The following is an 18,381-nucleotide window of genomic DNA, read 5'->3' on the forward strand; positions in this document are numbered from 1 at the left end:
TTGGTGAGTTCAGATCCTGGGCGTGGGCCTACGCACCGCTGGTCAGGGCATGCTGTGGAGGCATGCCATGTTAAAAAAAAAAAAAGGAAGATGGGCACAGATGTTAGGGCAGGGCCAATCTTCCTCTCACACACACACACAAAGTGATATTTTAAAACTAATATTTAAATCATGTTACTCCTGCCACCTTGCTTATAATTTTCAAAAATGTGCTTTTGATACTTTTAAGCTCTTGAAATTTCCGTTGATTGCAGATCTGAGGAAGGGAATCTGTTAAGACTTATGTAGTACCATACTTTGTATATGCCTGGCTCAGTTAGACAGTACATTTGTTAACTTATTGTGAGTTTGAGGTGGGTTTTATTATTACCATTTCACAGATAAGTAAAGTAGTATTTCAAAAGCTGTAAGTAGTTCACCCAAGGACAGCTAAGTAGGAAGTAGCAAAAGTGGTATTTAAACCTGAGTTTGAATCCAAAGTTGATGCTGTTGTGACATTACGCTGCCTTAAACAGTTAATAATGAGATCCTCTTCTGGGTTTATATCTTTGTTCAATTTGACAGCTTATTTTGAAAAGGAGAAACAATGGTTCTTTTTGTTTTTAATAAAAATTGTAAATACCAAACATAAAGTAGTGTTGAGTTCCAAATCTAATTTGTGTTTTGATCCTTTTAGTACAAAGTTTATTATTGTTTAACACATTTAAAAGTTTTACGCTACTGATATAGTGTCATATATGCCCTAGGGTAAAGCATTTTAGAAATTAACCTAAAATTATATCTTTGCTTTTTAAAATCATGTATAATTGCTTTTTGAGGATACCACTATGAAATTCAGTTACCTTTTCACCTTTGGCTACTGGGTTAATAGGAAATAAATTATCTGAGGAAGCACAATGATGTTCTTTATTCATTTGCTGTAGTGTGTCCCACAGACTTTTTTACATAGTTATAGAAACTCTAGGCCAAAAAGAGTTTATGTTTTCCATTCCTGTGTCAGCTATATTCTACAGTAAAATATTTTTGTGAATTTGAAATTATATGAAATTGTGGCATAAGGCTCAAATGAAAAGAACCATTCTCAAACCCCTCTCCAGATGAGAAAATCCAGGAAGTCACTTCAAGCTCTAGAAGGAAGACACTTAATTATTGGCTGGAAAGGATCTTTTTTTTTCCTGTAACCCCTTCCACTTTCCCCCAGTGATTAAAATGATCCATACCCATAGTGTCAACTTTTTTTAAAAAATTACTTTATTGAGGTTACATTGGCTTATAACATTGTGTAAATTTCAGGTTTACATTATTAAATTTTAACTTCTGAATGGACTGCATCATGTTCGCCGCTAATAGTCTGGTTTCCATCCGTCACCATACGTGTGTGCCGCTTTACCCCTTTCACTCACCCCCCACCCCCTTCTCCTCTGATAATCACCAATATGTTTTCCTTATCTATGTGTTTATCTTCCACATATGAGTGAAATCATGCAGTATTTGTCTTTCTCTGACTAATTTCCTTTACCATAGCTTCAACTTTTATATCTTTGTTGATGTGTCTTAAGTACATAGCTCAGCCCTAACTTCTCTCTCGGAGTATATTTCTGTCTGCTGGTCCTGTTCACAGCAGATAGTTAATGAGATGTAGCCAAATGGAACCTGCCTAAAAGTAAATTCATAAACTCTCCTTTCCTCTCTCCCTACACAAAGAAAGACAGAAGTGTATCTCCCGCTCATTTTTTTATTTCTCTATTCATGTTATTCCAGGTTTTTGTGGGGAAAGATTTGCCTTGAGCTAACATCTGTTGCCAGTCTCCCTCTTTTTTTTCCCCTCCCATAGCCCCAGTACTTGGTTGTATATCGTAGTTGTCAATCGTTCTAGTTCTTCTGTGTGAGCAGCTGCCACCACAGCATGGCAGCTGACAGAAGGGTGATGTGGTTCTGCAACCAGGAAGTGAACCTGGGCCGCCAAAGCAGTGAGTGCTGAACGTTTACCTCTAGGCCATCCGGACTGGCTCCAGTCATTCTTGGGTTTTTTTTTAGATTTTAAAAAATTTTTCCTTTTTCTCCCCAAAGACCCCTGGTACATAGTTGCATATTTTTAGTTTTGGGTCCCTCTAGTTGTGGCGTGTGGGACACCACCCCAGCATGGCCTGACACGCGGTGCCGTGTCTGTGCCCCGAATCCGAACCTGCGAAACCCTGGGGCGCCGAAGCAGAGTGCATGAACTTAACCACTCGACCACGGGGCTGGCCCCCAGTCATTCTTGTTTTTAACTTCAGCATTATTTTAAATTTTTTTCCTTGTGCCCTGTACCTTACAATCAATTTCTAAATCTGACAGTTCCATCATCAAAATGTGTCTTATACAGATAATTTATTTCTTGCTCTAAAAGTTAGTTCATTTATGTTGATATTTGGTTTATCTCCTAGTTGACCAGATTATTAAATTAACTATTGTTATGTTATTAACTACTGTTGTTTAGTAACAACATTTTACTGTACAAACAGAATGAAAATTGATTCTACCTGTTCTGTGAGTACACAGTTGAGGAAGGAATAAAGCCAAAGGAGGAAAAGTAGGATTAGAAGAATATCTCTTATGTGGTCTTTCCCTTCTGTTAAATTTGCCACTGGTAGGCTTCTATTATAAACTTTCTAGACTAATCTCTCCAATTTCCTGTACTAAGCTGTTTTTCAATATGTTGTTTTTCTACTCCCAAGCTTTTAGTTGCTGGATCCTCCATTGCTTTTACAAGGATGCTCAACTCCTGAAAATGGTATTTGTGGCTTGTATTCCATTCTAACCTAAATAGTTCTGACATTTCCATTATGTACTGTTGTTTAATCATGCTGTGAATTCAGAGACCTGCGTGCTAGTCCATGTCTAGCACCTCGGGTAAGTTATTTAATCTCTTAGCCTCAGTTTCCTCTGAAGTGTGGGGATATAATAAAAAGTATCTTCTCTATTAAGTTGCTGTAAGTATAAATGGTTGGCACCTGGCATGTAGTAAACACACAATAAAATCGTAGTTTTCTCTGCTCATGACTTAGCCACTTTGTGTGGTGGTACTGCTCCCTGGTCTGGCTCCTTTTTTGAAAGATGAAAATCTTACTCATCCCTCAAGATTCGGCTCAAATCACATGGCTAGTTTAACCTCACTTCTGAATGCTATAACACATAGTATTAAATAAAGTTTTGCGTAATTGTTATTTGTTTGCCTGTGTTTTTTCCCCTATTCCAGTGGAATTCCTAAGTGCAGAAATAATGTCATTTTTAGTATCTGTCTTTATGATGGATGTGATGAATAGAATGGTTCAGTGAGTGAATAAACAAAGGGATCACAAATTCACGAAATTAAGAGAAAACATTAACACTTTTATGAAAAGCAAAAGTAGCATATAAAGGCAAGTTTTTGAGGAAAAATCTAGTGTGCCTAAATGTTTCTCTTCTAAATAGTGCTATAGATTTTAAAGATTTAAAGAGTCAAAATTCCTGGTGCTCTTTGAGGTGCAGGTGGTGATATTGGCTAGGGTTCAAAGCACTTACACATGCTAAATATTCTTTACAGGCAGTTGATACACTTCTCTCCCTACACAATCATAATTTGGCTTCAGAAATTTTGTTTGTATGTAAAAACAATGTAAGCCGCCATTGTATATTCTATCATAATTTTATGTTCCATCATAATTAATGTAAAATCAGTAGTTTTCTTATTAACCAAAAAGCAAACTCAACCAGTAAGCTATTAATGTAGAAAATATTCATTCCTAATTTCATTTTGTAGATGAGTGAATTCTGTCATTGCATCAGTAAAATGTAAAAATTCCTACAGCAAGCGGAAACTTGATAGCTGCTGTAGCATTAGTGGAGTTTTTCAGACTGCACATTAAAGCAAATTTGTAGTGTGTTTTCAGCACATTTGGGAGCCATTTCTACATAAAATAAGAATAGTTATATACATAGAACATTGCGTTTTAGTGTAAGAACATGGGATATAGAAACACTTAGAAGGGGCCGACCCTGTGGCTGAGTGGTTAAGTTCATGCGCTCCGCTTTGGCGGCCCAGGGTTTCGCCGGTTTGGATCCTGGGCATGGACATGGCACTGCTCATCTAAGCCATGCTGAGGTGGCATCCCACATGCCACAACTAGAAGGACCCACAACTAAAAATATACAGCTATGTACTGGGGGGCTTTGAAGAGAAAAAGGAAAAATAAAATCTTAAAAAAAAAAAAAAAAACTACTTAGAGCAGGGAGTACAAAGTAATTTTTAAGGTTGAAAAGCATGGTGGGAAAACTTGATCTATGGTTCTGTGCTCCGACCTAAAAGCCTAATTGCCTGAAGCAGTAATTTGTTGCAGGAGATTCATGCCTATCAAAGAAACTAGGGGTTCCATAGAACCACGTATAGTTGCCAAAGAAAGAGAATTTCACAAATTTTATTTTGAAGGTTAGATGTACAATCTTTACATTCTTACTTTTATGATATTTATTTACATGTTTCATTGTGAATCTAATGGGCTGAGAACTTTTCTTGCACATTTTAGTTCGTAATGTTCTTTTGACAATGAATGGAAATAATTTTTGAAAACTACCTCCACATTCATTCATTTACCAAATATACCATATTTCATTGATTTCGGTATTCATAATTTTCCTTATTTTAAGATCCCTAAAATCAGGCTGCATTGTACAATCAATGGCTTATGGTATTTAATTGGTAGCATTTTTCCTTTTTTAGTGGCACATAAAATTATGCATCTTACATTAATTACTCTGTGAATCAGGATAAGCGATTATATACTACAACAACAACCTAAAATCTTAGCATGAGGGGTTTGGAGGGGGCTTTGTATGGCATCTCCTCACTCATTGTGTGTATGTCTAGTGTGGGTCAGCAGCGAAAGGACCCTGCTCAGCAGTCACATAGGGTTGTAGAGTTTCAGGCTGTTGGAGGACTTCAGTCTAAACATAGGTAGTATGTGGTATATATACACAGTGGAATATTATTCTGCCACGAGAAAGGATATCCTGCCATTTGTGACAACATGGATGGATCTTGAGCACATTATGCTAAATGAGATAAGTCAGACCGAGAAAGACAAGTACTGTATGATATCACTTACATGTGGACTCCAAAAAAGTCAAACCTGGGAAAAAAAAACCAGAATAAAATGGTGATTACCAGGGGATTGGGGGAAGGAGGATAACATTGAGGGTGTTTAACGGTACAAACTTGTAATGAGTAGTAAATAAGCCATGTGTAATGAATATAGACAATAGTATTGTACTATAATGAGGTGATAAATATTGCTTGTGTGGCAGCCATATTACAATATGTAAATGTATCGAAGTAACATGCTGTACACCTTAAATTTACAAAATGTAACATGTCACATTTATCCCAAACAACAAAAACTTAGGCTTTTCCCCATGGTCCCTTCAGCAGGGGGAAGGAAATGCAGTGAATTGCACACTGGTTTTTTTCTTTCTTTCTTTTTTTTTTTTTTTTTAAAGATTGGCACCTGAGCTAACATCTGTTGCCCCTCTTCGGGGTTTTTTTCTTTTTTCCTGCTTTTTTCTCCCCAAATCCCCCCAGTACATAGTTGTATATTTTAGTTGTGGGTCCTTCTAGGTGAGCCATGTGGGACGCCACCTCAGCGTGGCCTAATGAGTGGTGCCATGTCCACGCCCAGGATCCGAACCCTGGGCCGCCGAAGCGGAGCACACGAGCTTAACCAGCCAGGGGGCTGACCCCGTCTTTTTTTTTTTTTTTTTTTTTGAGGAAGATTAGCCCTGAGCTAACTACTGCCAGTCCTCTTTTTGCTGAGGAAGTCTGGCCGTGAGCTAACATCCGTGCCCATCTTCATCTCCTTTCTATGTGGGACGCCTACCACAGCATGGTGTGCCAAGCAGTGCCACATCCGCACCTGGGATCCAAACGGGCGAACCCCGGGCTGCCGAGAAGCAGAACATGCGAACGTAACCACTGTGCCACCAGGCCAGCCCCTGCACACTGGTTTTTAAAGCTCTCCCCTCCCCACACACACACACTTAGAGACTCACTACACTTCTGCTCAGACTGCTCAGATTTCAGTTAGCTAAAGAAAGTTACATCTGTAAACTTAGTTTCAGAGGGGTCAGGGAAGAAGAGAATTGCAGTGTCTGTGAATAGCAATGATGTCACCGTTGATTAAGTTTTAGACTCACTGAAGTTTGGTGATTTGATCACCTGTTTTGTATACACAATGCAAGACTAAAGTTTCAAAGATGGATCAGACATATGTAGCATATGTACTGCACAGGGTCAAAAAGTAATAACTTCATGGAATTTAAAAAGGCAGAAAAATTACTTCTGCCTAGAAGGATGCGTTGCAACATTAGTTGGGGTGCAAGCTCCTGCCAGAGATCACAATGTGGGAAGAGAAAAAGGAAACTGGGAACGAGCAGAGAGTGAGAGTTCTATCTCAGGTACTTTGCAAGTAAGAGATGCAAAGATGACTTGTGCTGTTAAACAGCACAGGGTTTCTCAACCTCAGCACTGTTGACATTTTGGGCCAGATAACTCTTTGTTGTAGGGGGCTGTCCTGTGCGTTGTAGGATGTTTAACAGTATCCTTGGCCCACATGATGTCAGTAGCAACTCTCACCCCCCGCCCCTGTCATGACAATCAGAAACGTCTCCTGTGGGATAGAATTGCCCCTGGTTGAGAACCACAGAATCTAGATAGATTGGAGCTAGTGAGAACACTTGGGAACCTGGGTTAAGTGTCAGGACCTGACTTAATGTAGTTTCACAAGAAACAGAGATAAAAACAATTGCTAACAGATTTCAGAGTTGGAATCAACAGGACTTGGGGAGTGAATGTAGGGGAAAGGGAAGAGTCAGAGATAACTTCATGTTAAAATCTGGACGACTGGGAAGTGGTACCGTCACTAACAACTAGAGAACACAGGAAAAAGCATGCACAGCTGGGAGGAATAATGATGAGTTTGGTTGGGTTATACTGTCTTTGAGATGCTCGCAGAATGTCTATGTGAACATGCCTAGGAGATACGGAAATGTAGAAATGGAGCCTGGAAAAGAGGTCAGGCTCAGAGATTTTGTATAGGTTTGGAAATTCTCTCATTGTGGGTTAAAACCACAAGATGGGATAAGCCTTTTAGGAGAATAAGTTTTCATGGCAAAGAGGAGAGGGCAGAGAGCATATACTTTTGTAGGGAATAAGAGGAGAGAAACAAAAAGGTGAAGTGACCCTTGAAGTAGGAGTGTATATCTAGCACAGGGTAGGTGCTCATGTCACAGAACCTAAAGAGAATTTCCAGAGGAGCAGTGCCGGGGTTGCAGAGAGATTAAGAAGGAATATAAGATTGAGAAAAGCCTTTGGATTTAAGAGAAAGGGATGAGAAACAAATTATATCTACTGCATGCCAATATTTACTATGTTAATCTCTCAATTAATTGTCAGAGTAACCTTGTTATTAACCCCATTTTACAGACGGGAAAACTGGTGCAAATAAGGTCAGCTCTTTAAGTGGTGGACTAGAGATCGTTAGTGGCCTCTAGAGCAATTTTAATAGAGTTTGGAGCAGGAAACAGAAAAGCCAGATTACCAGAATCTAAAAAGTGTGTATATGTTTTCCCTCTTCCAGAAATGGCCTTTTAGTCTTGTCTGCATTGTAAACTACTTGTCCTTCAAAGACCAGACCCGAAGACTTCCCTCTTCTCTTGTATGCTTGCCTACCCCGTGCTCTTAGCAGTTTGTATATACCTTTGTTATAACGTTTACCAATTTTAGTAGGTTTACCTGATCTTGTTATTTCCTGTGTTCTTCAGGGGCAGGCCCTATGTCTTATTCATTTTTGTAATTCCAGTAGAATGCCTGGCATATATTAGATGAGTGGTTTTCAACTCTAGCTGCATGTAAAAATCAACTGGAGAGATTATAAACAAACGTGGATGCACAGGCTTCATTCATGTGTGAGGCCTGAAGCCTCTACTTTTTTGTAAAAAAAAAAAAAAAAAAAACTCAAAAAACTTGGCAGATGACTTGAATGTACCACCAGGGTTGAGTCTCATTGTGTTAGGTACTCAATAAATGTTAACTAGAGGATAAGAAGTGAAGACAGTAAGTATAAATTATTCTTGAAGAAAATTTGGTAGTGAAACAAAAGAAAAAGAATATGTATTACTACTTCATTTTTGCCCTACTATTGCATTTTAGAGATACTTTTTTTTTAAGATAGAAAAAATTTAGGAGTTTAATTTTTCATATTAATGATAATGCCTACTTTGGATTCATGGGTTTCTTAATATTTTAAATAAATAGTAAAAACATATTTAAAGAAAAGCTGATGTTGAAATTAGTAGATGACCTAGTTTTAGATTAGGTGATATGGACTCTGTTTTGTTTTTGTTTTTAAAGATTTTATCTTTTTCCTTTTTCTCCCCAAAGCCCCCAAGTACATAGTTAGATATTCTTAGCTGTGGGTCCTTCCAGTTGTGGCATGTGGGATGCTGCCTCAGCCTGGCCTGATGAGCGGTACCATGTCCGCACCCAGGATCCGAACCAGTGAAACCCTGGGGCACCGCAGTGGAGCATGTGAACTTAACCACTCGGCCACGGGGCCGGCCCCTCTGTTTTTTTGTTGTTGTTGTTTTGTTTTTCTGTTTTATTGAGGTCATAACAGTTTGTAACATAGTGAAATTTCAAGTGTACATTATTATTTGTCACTCACCATGTATATGTGCCCCTTTACCCCTTATACCCACCCCCCCAACCCCTTTTCTCCTCTGGTAACCACTAATCTGGTCTCTTTATCCATGTTTGTTGATCTTCCACATATGAGTGAAATCATGCATGTTTGTCTTTATCTGGCTTATTTCACTTAACATCATACCTTCAAGGTCCATCCATGTTATTGCAAATGGGACGATTTTGTCTTTTTTATGGCTAAGTAGTATTCCATTGTATATGTATACCACATCTTCTTTATCCATTCATCAGATGATGGACGCTTGGGTTGCTTCCATGTCTTGGCTATGGTGAATAATGCTGCAGTGAACATAGGGGTGTATAAGTCTCTTTGAATTGTTGATTTCAAGTTCTTTGGATAAATACCCAGTAGTGGGATAGATGGGTCATATGATATTTCTATTTTTAACTTTTTGAGACGTCTCCATACTGTTTTCCTTAGTGACTGTAGCAGTTTGCATTCCCAGTAGCAGTGTATGAAGATTCCCTTTTCTCCACATCCTCGCCAACATTTGTTATTTTTTTGTCTTGGTAATTATAGCCATTCTAACAGGTGTAAGGTGATAACTCATTGTAGTTTTGATTTGCATTTCCCTAATGATTAGTGATGTTGAACATCTTTTCACGTGCCTGTTGGCCATCTGTATGTCTTCTTTGGAAAAATGTCTGTTCATATCCTCTGCCCGTTTTCGATTGGGTTGTTTGTTTTGTTGTTGTTGAGTTGTATGAGTTCTTTACATATTTTGGACATTAACCCCTTGTCGGATATGTGATTTGCAAATATATTTTCCTAGTGTCTTTTCATTTTATTCCTGATTTCCTTTGCCTTGCAGAAGCTCTTTAGTCTGCTGGGATCCCATTTGTTTATTTTTTCTTTTGTTTCCCTTGCCCAAGTAGACATGGTATTTGGAAAGATGCTTCAAAGACTGATGTCAAAGAGTGTACTGCCTATATTTTCTTTTAGGAGTTTTATGGTTTCACATCTTACCTTCAAGTCTTTAATCCATTTTGAGTTAATTTTTGCATATGGTGAAAGATAATGGTCTACTTTTATTCTCTTGCATGTGGCTTTCTAGTTTTCCCAGCACCGTTTATTGAAGAGACTTTTCTTTCTCCATTGTATGTTCTTGGCTCCTTTGTCGAAGATTAGCTGTCCACGTATGTGTGGTTTTATTTCTCTGCTTTCAATTCTGTTTATTGATCTGTGTGTCTGTTTGTGTACCAGTACAATGCTATTTGGGTTACTATAGCTTTGTCGTATATTTTGAAGTCAAGGATTGTGATTCCTCCCTCTTTGTTCTTTTTCTCAGGATTGCTTTAGCTATTCAGGGTCTTATGTTGCCCTATATGAACTTTAGGATTCTTTGTTCTATTTCCATGAAGAATGTCATTGGGATTCTGATTGGGATTGCATTGAATCTGTAGATTGCTTTAGGTGGTATGGACATTTTAACTATTTTTATTCTTCCAATCCATGTGCATAGAATATCTTTCCATTTCTTCATGTCATCATTGATTTCTTTCAATACTGTCTTAAAGTTTTCATTGTATAGGTCTTTCACCTCCTTGGTTAAATTTATTCCTGGATATTTTATTCCTTGTGTTGTGTGGTGTAAATGGGATTGTGTTCTTGAGTTCTCTTTCTGTTAGTTTGTTATTGGAGTATAGAAATGGCACTGATTTTTGTAAGTTGATTTTGTATCCTGCAACTTTGCTGTAGTTGTTGATTATTTCTAATAGTTTTCTGATGGATTCTTTAGGGTTTCCAATATAGAGAATCATATCGTCTGCAAACAGCAAGAGTTTCACTTCTTCCTTGCCAATTTGAATGCCATTTATTTCTTTTTCTTACCCAATTGCTCTGGCCAAAACCTCCAGTACTGTGTTGAATAAGAGTGGTGAGAGTAGGCACCCTTGTCTTGTTCTTGTTCACAGAGGGATTTTTTTCCCCATTGAGTATGATGTTGGCTGTGGGTTTGTCATATATGGCCTTTATTGTGTTGAGGTACTTTCCCTCTATTCTCATTTTATTGAGAGTTTTTATTATAAATGGATGTTGGGTCTTGTCAGATGCTTTCTCTGCATCTATTGAGATGATCGTGTAGTTTTTATTCCTCATTTTGTTAATGTGGTGTATCACATTGATTGGTTTGTGGATGTTGAACCATCCTTGCATCCCTGGTATAAACCCCACTTGATCATGGTGTATTATCTCTTTAATGTATTGCTGTATTTTGTCTGCCAATATTTTGTTGAGGATTTTTGCCTCTATGTTCGTTAGTGATATTGACCTGTAGTTTTCCTTCTTCGTGTTGTCCTTATCTGATTTTGTCATCAGGGTAATGTTGGCCTCATAGAATGAGATAGGAAGTGTTTCGTCTTCTTCAATTTTTTGGAATAGATTGAGAAGGGTAGGTATTAAATCTTCTTTGAACGTTTGGTAGAATTCTCCAGAGAAGCCATCTGGTCCTCGACTTTTATTTTTGGGGAGGTTTTTTATTACGTTTTCAATCTCTTTAGTTGTGATTGGTCTATTCAGATTCTCTGTTTCTTCTTGATTCAGTTTTGGGAGGTTGTATGAATCTAAGAATTTATCTGTTTCTTCTAGATTGTCCAATTTGTTGGCATATAGTTTTATGTCGTGTTCTCTTATAGTCTTTTGTATTTCTCTGGTATCTGTTATAATTTCTCGTCTTTCGTTTCTAATTTTGTTTATTTGGTCTTTCTCTCTCTTTCTTTTTAGTGAGTCTGGCTAAGGATTTGTCAATTTTGTGTATCTTCCCAAAGAACCAGCTCTTTGTTTCATTGATCTTTTCTACTGTCTTTTTTGTTTCATTTATTTCTGCTCTAATTTTTATTATTTTCCTCCTCTGACTTTGGGCTTTGTTTGTTCTTTTTTTAGTTCTCTTAGGTGTAGTTTAAGATTACTTATTTGAGATTTTTCTTGTTTGTTGAGGTAGGCCTGTATTGCTGTGAATTTCCCTCTTAGGACTGCTTTTGCTGCATCCCATATGAGTTGGTATGATGTATTTTCGTTTGTCTCCAGATATTTTTTTATTTCTCCTTTGATTTCTTCAGTGATCCATTGGTTGATCAGTAGTATGTTGTTTAGTCTCTGCATGTTTGTCACTTTCCCAGCTTTTTTCTTTAGTTGATTTCTAGTTTCATAGCATTTTGTTTGGAAAAGATACTTGATATGATTCCAGTCTTCTTAAATGTATTGAATTGCCTTGTTTCCCAACATATGGTCTATCTTTGAGAATATGCCATATGTGCGTATATGAAGAACGTATATTCTGCTGGCTTTGGATGGAGTGTTCTATATAAATTTATAAAGGCCATCTGGTCTAGTTTTTCGTTTAATTGTACCCCTTCCTTGCTGACTTTCTGCCTGGATGATCTCTCCATTAATGTAAGTGGGGTATTGAGGTCCCCTACTATTATTATGTTATTGTTAATTTCTCCTTTTATGTCTGTTAATAGTTGCTTTATGTACTTTGGTTTTCCTGTGTTAGGTGCGTATATATTTATAAGTGTTATCCCCTCTTGGTGGAGTGTCCCTTTTATCATTATATACTGTCCCTCTTTCTCTCATTGCCTTTTTTATCTTGAAGTCTACTTTATGTAAGTATGGCACCACCTGCTTGCTTTTATTTGCCATTTGCTTGGAATATCGTCTTCCATCCCTTCACTCTGAGCTTGTTTGTCTTTAGAGCTGAGATGTGTTTCCTGGAGGCAGCATATTGTTCTTGTTTTTTAATCCATCCAGCCACTTTGTGTCTTTTGATTGGAGATTCAGTCCATTTACTTTTAGAGTGATTATTGATACATGAGGGTTTAATACTGCCATTTTATCTCTTGTTTTCCAGTTGTTCTGTACTTCCCTTGTTTCTCATCCCATGTGTTTCTGACTGCCATTTCAGTTTGGTAATTTTCCCTAATGGTTTTCTCAGTATTTATCATTTGTGTCTCTATTCTGATTTTTTGTTTAGCGGTTACTGTGAGATTTGTATAAAAGATCTCATAGAAGAGATAGTCCATTTTCTGATAGCCCGTTATCTCCTTATCCTAAGCAGGTTCCATCCCTTTCCTTTCCCCACCTAAATTATTGTTGTCACAACTTATTCCGTTTTGTGTTGTGAGTTTGTGATTAAAATGAAGTGATTATAGTTTTGTTTGTTTTGTTTTGTCTTTTTCCTGAGAAAGATTCACCCTGAGCTAACATCTATACCAGTCTTCCTCTGTTTTTTATTATGTGGGCCACCAGCACAGCATGACTGCTAACAGAGCAGTGTAGGTCTGCACCAAGGAACTGAACCCAGGCTGTTCAAGCAGAGTGCACTGAACCCAACCACTAGACCACCAGGGCCAGCCTGATTATAGTTATTTTTGATGCTTTCATTCCTTTTGTCTTTTATGTTATAATTAAATGTTTGCTAACCTGTTTTGATAGAGAGCTGCAATTTCATGATTTTTGTCTGTTTATCTCCTTCCTCAAGGTTTTGTAAGTCTTTGCCTTTTTTTCCCCCTCATGTATGAGGGCTTTCTTGATCATTTCTTATCGGGAGGGTGTCTTGTGACAATGAATTCCCTCAGCTTTTGTTTACCTGTGAAAGTTTTTATTTCTTCATCATATCTGAAGGATAATTTGCTGGATAGAGTTTTCCTGGCTGAAAGTTTTTGTCTTTCAGTATTTTGACTATATCATTTTACTCTTCTAATCTGTAAGTTTCTGCTCTGAAATCTGCTGACAACCTGATAGGGGTTCCTTTGTAGGTTATTTTCTTCTGTCTTGCTGCCCTTAATATTTTTTCTTTGTCATTGGTTTTTGTGTTGGAGAAGATCTTTTCACATTGATGTAATTAGGAGTTCTCTTATCTTCATTTATGTGTCATTCCAGCTCCTTCCCAGGTTTGGGAAGTTCTCAGGTATTATTCTTTCTTTGAACAAGCTCTCTGCTCCTTTCTCCCTTTGTTCTCCCTCTGGAATGCTTATAATCTTTATGTTGCATTTCCTAATTGAGTTGGATATTTCTCAGAGAATTTCTTCATTTCTTTTTGGTCTTAGTTTTCTCTCCTCTGCCACCTGAAACATTTCTATATTTTTGTCCTCTAAGTTACTAATTCTGTCCTCCATAATGTCAGTCCTGTTTTTTAAGGATTCTAGACTTTTGAAAAATCTCATTCGTGTGCTCTTCATGTCCAGCATTTCTGTTTTAATGTTTTTTAAAATTTCAGTCTCTTTTGTGAAGAATTACTTTTGCTCATTAATTTTATTCCTGAGTTCTTTGTACTGTCTTTCTGAGTTTTCTGGTAACTTATTGAGTTTCTTTATAACTATTTTGAATTCTCTGTTACTTAGATTGTAAATTTCAGTGACTTCAGGATTAGTTTCTGGACACTTGTCATTTTTCTTCTGGTCTGGAGTGTTAATGTATTTCTTCATGCTGTGAGATGTGGTGGGCCTTTACTGGCACATAGTGGTACTATTTGGTCTCAGATTCCACCTGCCAATGCTGGGTGGGGCAGGAGCTGTTTTCTGACCTTACCACGTCTCCTGGCAGTTGTGCCTGTCCATTGAGGAAGTTGTGCTGATAGGGCTCTCTGTGTCTGGCTGCTGCTGCGTCATACATGCAGGCACAGGTGATCTGGCAAGGATCCCCTGCCCTGGCTGACCAGCAAGCTCGTGTGCCAGGTGGGATGAGGGGGAGGGGTACCTTCTTTCCCACCCGTGCTCCCACTCTGCACTCACTGGTGGCCTCCATGGGCTGCTCAGCTTAGTGGCGGCACCCCCCTGCTGACTTAGCCTTCTCAGTGTGGAGCGTTCCCACAGGCTGGGAAGCAACTCCGAGAGCAGAAGCATTCCTACTATTCCCCCCTTCTCATCTCAGAGTCATGCACCAGCTGCAGTGCGAGGTCCTGCACCCTAGATCACTGCCAATGAGGAGAACTGGAGGGGATGTGCTTACTTCCGTCCACTGCCTCTTGGGATCCAGCACCCCCATCTTCAGATGTATGGCAGTGTGGATTCTCATCAGACATCTGTTGTGTTGTGTGGATTTCCTCTGTTGGTTAATGAATGTCGTTTTTGTTGTATCTTAGGGAGGAGAGCGTAAGGGAATAGCTCACTCTGCTGTGATGCTGATGTCACTTCTGCATTATTTTGTCCACTGGAGTCTGGCAGCTCCTTATTATCTGTGTGATGTTAACAGTTTACTTTAGTGTCTTCATATTCTGGGTACCCAGCCATCACCAGGGCCCTGTTTTTAATTACTCTTCAGAATGATAATTATAAGGGAAAAAGTTTGTAAGGAAAACTTAACAAATTAACACTCTTAAGTATACTCAAAATCAATTAGTCTTTAGCACATATGCAATAGTGATCACTTTGTCATAAACTATTTAAATATGATAGAGTTTAAAAATAGTGTTTCTATTCTTATTTTACTTGTAACTTTCAAAAAAGCATATGCAGTTTTTAGAGAGTTAGGGGAAAAAATGTTAAATGCTTCTTTTAGTTGAAGTTGAAGAATGCATAACAGCTCTTTTTAACTTTACTACTTGTCTCTGAGCAGTTACACTTTTTGGTATCGCATTCCTTGAGATTCAGGTGAAATCTGTGATTCCTTTCTTCATAAGACCAAAACCCTCAAATTTTGCATATACAATCCTTTGTAGGGCAGTGGGTACAATATCTGGCCACCCATCAAAATCACCTGGGGAGATTTTCTAAAATATGGATTTCTAGGTCTTGGTCCTCTGGAGATTGATTCACTAGGCCTGGAGTGGAACTAGGAATCTGTATTTTTTCAGAAGCTTTCCAGGCAAATTTAACAGGCATCCAGATTTGGGAAATCTCTACCCTAATGTCTCCTGCCTTGATCAAGGAGGAGATAACTATTTGGGATAATGTCCAACATATGGAAATTAGAGGAGTTGTTGGCATGGTTCTCAGATCAAATGCAGGATGCCTGGTTAAATTTGAATTTAAGATAACAAATGATTTTTAGGATAAGTATCTCCCATGCAATATACTTTTGGGCTACTGTAGAGTGCAGGGCTGTTTACCTCTAAATTTAATGGTTTGGCTAGCTATTTTCTGTGGTGTGTATGTGCTTACATGCACATGCATTGTTTGCTTTGTATACTTTGCATCTTTTTTTTTTTGGTTACTCAAGCCTTTTTAAAAATTTTAAAATTTTTGTCAGCCTACTATATTTATAGCTACTTTGTTGAGGACTCCATTTCCTGCTAAAAAGAAATCAGTGTTTTCTTCAGGTAGCGTTAAAATCTTCTAGAACTAAAATTTTACCTTAATACTTGTAAAAATTTTGCCAGTTTACAATGTTCAGCACAAAGCATCAGGAAAGATTTCTAGAATTCATAGACACAGGTCATTAAAGTAACAGTTTTCCCAACGATTTCTATAAATTGTGGCAACAGTCGATTGACAACCTGTGGCAGACTCCCCCACCCTGCCGTACCTTCATGTTCTAGATGGTAGTCGTGAAGGTGAAGTAGCGCTGCCAGATGCTCATCCCTGCCAGTGAAAGACAGAGGCAATGTAGGCCAAGGGAATCTAGTCGCTTCCATCTTTGGCATTTCATTATGAGGTTTGGCTTTGCTTGAGAAAGGTGCATTTCGTAGCACTAATGCAAAGAGTGACAGAATCAAGGACTGCAAGGCAGAAAGCTACTTGCGTTTATGTGCATCCAGCCCTCCTCTTTGTTTTCATTCCCTGAGAAGTATTTCAGTGTTACTCAGCCGTTTACGTATAAGGTAAGATTGGACGTTTCCAAATTCTGTAGTCCAGGTAGCATAGGATGGTAAAAACACTTGATGTCTTGTACTCACTATTCCTTCTGAGGGATCACCCAAGGCCAAGAGCAACAATTCAATACTCTGTTGATATTTGTCTGGATCATCAGTGTATGCCAAAATGATACCAAGGATTTTGATCACAGCTTCTTATACCAAACGTGCCTTATCTTCTATTTGCATCGGTTACAACACTGAAAAAACCAAGGAATTGGGAACTTCTTTAGAAAAGTAAGGCGCCTCTGCTCCACAGGATTTTGCCACGAGGAGTCATCTTTCTGAGTATTGTGACAAATTTCTTCCCGTTGCTGTGGTAATAAAAGTTTAGCTTCTACATGTGTTGGTCCCACATGTGCCAGTGCCACACAGCCCATCAGTATTGTTTGCTTTGCTCATCATCTGTCCTTGATCAAATTGAAAAGTATGCAGTAAAGCCAATTTCTATCTGTAAGCTCAGAATGTAGGCATGCTGTACACAATATGAGGGGCATCAACCCCTCTCTGTTGCCTGCAGCACGTGAGGAGCAATTTGTGGCAGCATCCCAGGATTAATGTAATGCTTTTTTCATTGTCTGCAATCTGAGACACTTCTGATCCTCTGTCAACATCCACAAGAAAAAAGTAGCACTTGGTGGAAAGCAGGAGACAGTTTTCTATGAGATTTATCAAAATGAACTGTATTTTTACTCGGAGAAGATATTCTTTCATAGGGAAAGATTTGGGGAGTTCTCTTTAAGAATAATGGAATCAGCTTCATCTGATATTGAAAGATGACCATCCTTGTTTTTCCCTTGTCTGACAATTTAACAATTTACAGTTGAATTCTGTCCACTTTCTTCAAGTATTTGTGGGGATTCCGATCCAAAGAATGTTGAACAGAGTCACAAACTACCAAAATGGCAGTATTTATTTTTGAGGAAGTCTCTTTCACTTTCAGCTTTTCTAACTTGCTCCATCAAAGACCATTTCTCACTACAGTGTTGCATCACTTAACGACAGGAATACATTCTGAGAAACGCATTGTTAGGAGATCTTGTTGATGTGCAAACATCATAGAGTGTACTGAAGGGGAACAAAATTTGCCATCCCAAAATGTCTCTTTATGGGTCTAAAACGAGGATTATTTTAGGCTAATTATTTCTAAGAAATGGAAGACTCGGGGCCAGCCCCGTGGTGGAGTGGTTAAGTTTGCATGCTGCACTTCGGCAGCGCAGGGTTTCACTGGTTTGGATCCTGGGCACAGACAGGGCACCGCTCATTAGACCATGTTGAGGTGGCATCCCACATACCACAACTGAAAAATGTACAACTATGTACTGGGGGGATTTGGGGAGAAAAAGCACAAAACAAAAAAAGAAGATTGGCAACAATTGTTAGCTCAGGTGCCAATCTTTAAAAAAAAAAAAAATGGAAGACTCACCTTAACTACCTGAAAGAACTCAGATTAAAAAACCTGTCTCATGAAGTGAGCTACCACCTTAGCATAACATGGACTAGGTGGTAGACAGGGAGGAACCTAGAAAACCCTGTTTATTGGGCTCCCCTCTGTGTTCTTCTGTTTCTGTGTGGCCAAACACTTGTTCTCCAAACGTTTGCTCCTTTTCACCTACCTGTGAATTGCCTTCCTTCCTTTTAAAAGTCCCTGAATCTCCCCACCCCCAACCTCCTCTTTTTCTTTAGCTGAGGATGGTATTTAAGCTGAGGGCTTTGGCCATTTTGGTGAGTTACTCAGTTTTCCTGGATTTCTCATGTGTATACCTGTTATTAAACTTTTGTTGCTCTCCTGTTAATATGTCTGTCAGCTTAATTCTT

The 18,381-nt window shown here is 38.5% G+C and overlaps 1 protein-coding gene and 1 pseudogene across 1 annotated transcript in view; one reads left to right on the forward strand and one right to left on the reverse strand.

Annotated features, from left to right (window-relative positions):
- CAPZA2 (capping actin protein of muscle Z-line subunit alpha 2) overlaps nt 1–18,381 on the forward strand; it is a 58,084-nt gene that overhangs the window by 2,529 nt on the left and 37,174 nt on the right.
- On the reverse strand, nt 15,956–17,525 carry LOC102148948 (RAB11-binding protein RELCH pseudogene; annotated as a pseudogene).

This window comes from Equus caballus, chromosome 4, assembly GCF_041296265.1.
Source record: "Equus caballus isolate H_3958 breed thoroughbred chromosome 4, TB-T2T, whole genome shotgun sequence".
NCBI lineage: Eukaryota > Metazoa > Chordata > Mammalia > Perissodactyla > Equidae > Equus > Equus caballus.